The following is a 6,000-nucleotide window of genomic DNA, read 5'->3' as shown; positions in this document are numbered from 1 at the left end:
AGTACTAGCCCCTCCTTTGCGGGTATCCTGTGTTTTCCCGTTTTGTTTGGACTCGATGTTTCTTCCCACTCCGGTGTTTTCTGGGTATCCTCGATTCCCGTTAAGTCTATTTCCGGTAGTGGGTTTGGTTTCCGTTGTTTTCTTCTTTTCCTTTCCTGATTTGCTGTATAAGTGTCAATATCTGTTCTTGGTATGATTTTTCTTGTTGTTGTTTTGTTGCTGCTGCTGGTCACCATTTGGATCACGTCTTGGAGAGGCCGCATTACTTGCATATGTTGTTTGGCTTGGTGCTGGCTCTATTGTTTGTCCTTGGCCTGAGCAGTCCCTTGGGCCATGTCCTGTCATATAACATTTTGGACATATCCTGTCATCTTCAGAGCCTTTGTACCAGCTTTTTAACCGGAATCCAAGTACATAAAAGAAGATGGGATTTTTTTTATTGCATCCTCCCTGCTGACAGACTATTCTATTTCCTGATTTAATGGGCGCAAATCCCCATACAGTGGCCATCTTGTGTGTGATAATTTTTTCTTTAACTTTCCCTTCTATCTTCTGGATCAGCGCATCATTGGTTACTTCTAGGGGTAGGCCCATTATGTGCACCTCCGTGGTTCTAGGCTCGAACTCACTCACGAAAGGTGCAGTTTTTGTTACAGTCGCTGTCATCCCTTTGATTGTGATTTTGTCTAGTTCTATAAAGGGGATTTGGTGTTTAGGGTATATTACAAACTTGTTGATCCCCCCATTCTGCAGACCATCAGTCTTTCCTATGTCAATTCATAACGTATTCAGCGCCATCAAAATCTCTCCCTGTTTTTGGCGCTGAGTGTGCTTCTCCAAAATCTAGAGTGTAACACCCTTCTGGATGACAAACTATTAGTCTTCTGTCTTCCACTACCGTGTGAAAGTATTGATTCAGTTTGGAGCCTTTCGGTATAGCTCTAACCGGCATTGTGTCGGTATCCATTTATCTAGTATAAGTAGATGAGCAGATTTCACTGAATGTAGGTCTCACACTACGATGTTTTTCTTATTATTGCAAAACACTGTATTTCTGTGTACAGAGGCGGTCACTCCTCGCCACTTAGCTAACAGATTGACCACTATACTCATACAAATATACAATATTGCAAACTTTTCACTGTAAGTAGATTATTTAGAAAAATAAAAGGCAAATTTACTAGTGCAAAGTGCCTGCTAGTCCCAGCCGGAACATACGCACGCAAATTTCACTATAACAAAGGTATAAATAAATGTCAACAAACAGTATCAATAATATGAAAGGTGTTAGTACATGAATATTTCTCACCACACTTGTCCTTTGTCCTTGCCATTTCAGACGATAAAACAACAGACTGTACTTCTCAAGAAGGAGTATAATTTTCTTCTTACTTTCCGTCACGATCGAAACGGTGTCGCATGGACTGACTGCGCACAGACGCTAGCGCTCTATATAGGAAATGTGACGTCACAGACTGCTCTCTTCTGATTGGACGAATGACTTCGTGTGGTGACTGAATTTTGTAACGCGTGTTTGGATTGGTCAACCAACTCAATCCGTTTCGATCATCCCTTCCACTTTAAATAACCGCAGTTCGCTGCATTCCTTCATCTGTTCTCGTCACAAACATATGGACCAACGTAGAATCCTTTGATTACGATTCAAAATTATACACAGGCAGGATTAGATAAGAAAACAAACCATAGAAGATCTGACCTAGAAAGAGCCGTCCATACACGATAAAGGGGACATAATACAACAGAACACACATAAGCACACATCACATTGGACTAAAATGACTCTGGCAGAGTCACTACTCAATATTAAAACAACAAGGAAAAGGGAAGGAAAACTACCCTGGGACTTAAATAGTCCCCAGGGTGGATAGTACTTCCCTAGGTTCAAAGTAAGGAAGGATAGAAACCAGGCCTAATGCCAGCCCAGGTATAGGGAAGCGAGTACAACAGACCAAACTTTATTGGGATAATTTAAACTCTGTCATATGATGAACAAAACATAGACTAACCCTGACCAAATTTTTATCTTTATTCTTCTTGGTGGACAGGGATACACAAAGCATAAAACATCATTAGAAAACCAGGGTGTCACTTCTAAGTCTTCACCAATTAAATGTGTTGGGATGAGACTAAGAGGTGTCAACATAGTAGAATCCTCTACTCTCGTATCGTCAATGCTGTTCCGTACGGACTTACCTATGTATGTCCGATCATCGTGGACCATTGTCAGGATGACGGATACAAGCGTTTGGTGAATAATTTATGTGGAGAGACAAGGCTGTTTAAAGAGAGTTTTGATTTACGGACCAGAAGTCAGACAAAGTTTGAGGAAAAGAAGAAGACCTATACCATGCCCTCTATGTTAACGGAATAATGTTAACATAAACCCAAAGGCCCTTTTCAGGGCCACTCATACGCTTCAAACAAAAAAAAAAAAAAATCATGCCTAAAAAAATATTTTGTTTCATGTTGTATCAGTGTTTGCCTATTGTCTGTGTTATATAAATATCCCATGTTCAATTCCCATTGTTCCTGGAGAGTCCCACCATGTTAAATTCCCACTGAGGCTAGACAGCTCCACCATGTTCAATTCCCATTGTCCCCAGAGTGCCGGTCCTGTATTTCCCATGTTCAATTTCCACTGTCCCTAGACAGACCCACCATGTTCAATTCCCATTGTCCCCAAAGTGCCGGTCCTGTATTTCCCATGTTCAATTCTCATTTGTGCCCTATATCGTCCCAGGGTGTTTTTCCTTATTTGTTCTCATTTGCCCTATATCGCCCACATTCACTACTAACGGTACTAAACTTAAAGTGGAATAATCAGAAAGAAATTTAATTGTCTGTACCCAAATAAAATGTAACTTACTTTTCAGTAACGGTTTCAGTATACATACTACAACGAGTACTGCCGTGCTGGTAAAATAATGCGATCTTATTACTACACTACGAAAACTGATAACAGTAACAAACGGGTATGGGGCGTATACTGCATGGTTTAATTTCAATTCTAATTTAAAAACATATCAATTAAAAAAATATAAACGTACAAAGAATTCATAGTTACGGTTAAAATAATAATAATAATAATAATAGAACTAAAACTACTAGCGAAATAACCTTGCAATTCAACCAATCCACGAAAATTGATAACGCCACCAATGGCGGTCTAATTTCAAAAAGTACTTTAAAAATTGTAATAGCAAACAAAATAAAATGTAATTACCAGCGCTAAAATGAAACGTACAATAAATTATTAGTAACGGTTAAAGTATATACACTACCTGTCAGCTAACATAATACTAAATTTCTAGTAGCACAAGTCTCAATGTCAATGCTACTGATTAAAATCCACAATGTCCAATGAAAACCATCGTTTCTACCAAAGTCATTAGCATATTTGCATAAATGAATATTTAACGACTGGCAGGATTTGTCCAAATCCCAAGTATCAAGTAACGTTTCGTAACATTTCGCATTTTAATCATACCGGGGAACCAGACGGCCAGAGCGGCAGAGAGAGACGAAGATAAAGTAGAAATTAAAGAAAAGACAATTTTTAAGAAAATTACAAACTGATCAGGTAAGATACATGAGCTGTTGCATACTTTAAAAGATGGCACTTCGTTCAGTTCGTTTTCATATTATGATTGTCTCTGATCGTCAATATTAAACATGATTTCTGCTTAGTGACGGTGAACATGACATGCACCGTCTACCATTTTTAATAATGGTCTTTAGTCACTTTTTGCAAACCTTGACCCCACGTTCTTTCAAGTTGAAATTTGCATATTTCTTGCATATGCTTACCGGTATATTGAAATCTTGTCTGAACATGCAGCTATAGGAACAGCTTTTTATGATACTTATGAAGCATTTGTTGTTTTTTTTTATCAAGCGTCCCGCCCCCGTTGCTGAAATACTATGTTCTTGAGTCATACATATGATGAAATTATATGCTGCTCTTACAACTTTTATGCATAATTTATGTGCATATAATTCTAACATTAACTCCTCTTTGTTCCAAGCCCCCTTCCCACCTCCATTTTTTGAGTGCATGAAATACCATAATGATTAGTCATACACAAGTTGAAATTATTGTCCTTGTACATGCATACATTCATCTGAAATAACAATTAGTAAACCACAATGGCCATTTTAAAATTTAGTTATGATAGAAATTCCTGATTTAGCTTTTCATATTGTACATGTTTTCCACTAATTTTTCATTATGGTAAATCTGCATTTCTATGGTGTGAATTCTGGATTTTGTAACATTAAATTTTGGAAATCCCAAGTTTGAGATATCATATAATCAAATACATTTCTTGAGAACTAACTTGGTGCTTGTTCCTTCGCTTTCTCTCTCCCACTCTCTCATTTCACAATCTAACACTACTTATTGATCAAAACTGGTTAGAATTTTTAAAACCTATTAAGAAAATATCTCAGATTTGCAAAATGTAAATTTCAGCTTATTGTATTTCATGAAAAACATGTTTGGGTGGGGTGAGGCTTGGAAAAAAGGATTCAGAGGTACCTGAAACAAAGAAAAAGTGAATTTACTCTTGAAGCTGAATGTTTACAAAACATTTCTATATAACCAGATGTAAGAAATATGCACATGTCAGCATTAAATTAAGCAAGGTTAAGAATATGCAAAAAGTGACCAAAGACCAATATTAAAAATGGTGGATGGTGCACATGTTTGAATGCTTTTATGAATTTATTTGAATAAAAATATCAAAAAGATGAGTTCAGTTTGGAATTCTATGTTCATAATGTATGCATAAAACATTAAATTATAAGAGCAACATACAATTTCAACATGTGTATGACTCGAGAATATAGTATTTAATATAAACATGTTGGGGTAAGGGAAGCACTTCATAAAAGGCACAGAAAGGCTTCAGAAGTGCCTGGAACATAGAAAAATGCTATTTATTCTTATAGCTGAATGCTCAGAAAAAAGATTTCTCTATAACCATCCCAACCAAAATGCATCCTTGCAGTTAGCATGCTGCAAACTTGCTACAAGGTTGCGGCATGCTTGTACCATCAAAATAAGCTTGCAAATAAATATTTGTTAGCTTGCGTAAGCATGGCACCATTTCTGGTCATTTTCTTACCAGCATCTGCAAGCTTGCACAGTTCACAGGCTTATAAAAAGTGCAAGCTTCCACATATTTCCAGACTCAATTCCTTAGAGAATTTTCGCTCATTACCTGCCATATGCATATAAACTGCAAATAACTTTTAAACAATTTCTGATAGCAAATGTTCAATAAATAATTAAATAATTATATGCTAAAGGTGACCTCAGTAATTTAATAATGTGGATTATTTAATTAACAGCATTTAATTAACAGCAATTACATTTTTGTTATATTTAATAATATCAAATTTATATATTTTTTAATGTGGTAAAAATCAAAACTTAATAATAATAATAATGACTCCATTATTCACAGATGCAAGATAATTAAATGATTTTATTTCCTGTTATTATACATTTCCATACAGTATCAATGCTCAAATAATGAGAATTTTCTTAACAAAAAGGGGTGGGGTGGGGAGAGAGCCATTATTGATAAAATTCTATTGTTCTGAAGATTTTGCTTATCATGTATATTATATGTGTCCCTGTTGTTATTACTGTCAGTGTTATTCTGAATATTATGAAATAGTATCATTATTATTATTATTATTATCTGCTGCCAGGAGAAACAAATCATTGGCATTTCTTTTCATACTAAATAAAAGCTTAAAATGTATATAATTATTGTTTTCTGAGAGAGGGAGAGAGAGAGAGACCCATCCCTATCTTCCAGCATTCTATAAAGAATTAAGGTACATGAATTTTGCTTTTCTAAAGAAAAAGAAATCAAATAATAAAATCACGCAATAATAAAATGTGGTTTTCTGCGACGGAGACCTAATTCAGCATCAAGACATCAATGCTGGTTACTTCCCTTGTTTTCA

General features: G+C 35.9%; 1 protein-coding gene across 1 annotated transcript in view; it reads left to right on the top strand.

Moving 5' to 3' along the window:
* The first annotated feature begins 3,514 nt into the window (after positions 1–3,514).
* Positions 3,515–6,000, top strand: part of LOC149782267 (uncharacterized) — an 85,019-nt gene continuing 82,533 nt past the window's right edge. The window contains exon 1 of the mRNA XM_089935107.1: positions 3,515–3,601. The gene's annotated coding sequence lies outside the window, so the exon portion shown is untranslated. The remainder of the gene's footprint in view (positions 3,602–6,000) is intronic.

This window comes from Sinohyriopsis cumingii, chromosome 15, assembly GCF_028554795.1.
Source record: "Sinohyriopsis cumingii isolate HCF-2022 chromosome 15, ASM2855479v2, whole genome shotgun sequence".
Classification (NCBI taxonomy): Eukaryota; Metazoa; Mollusca; class Bivalvia; order Unionida; family Unionidae; genus Sinohyriopsis; species Sinohyriopsis cumingii.
Note: the sequence above shows the minus strand (reverse complement) of the source record. Positions and strands in the feature narration are given on the sequence as shown.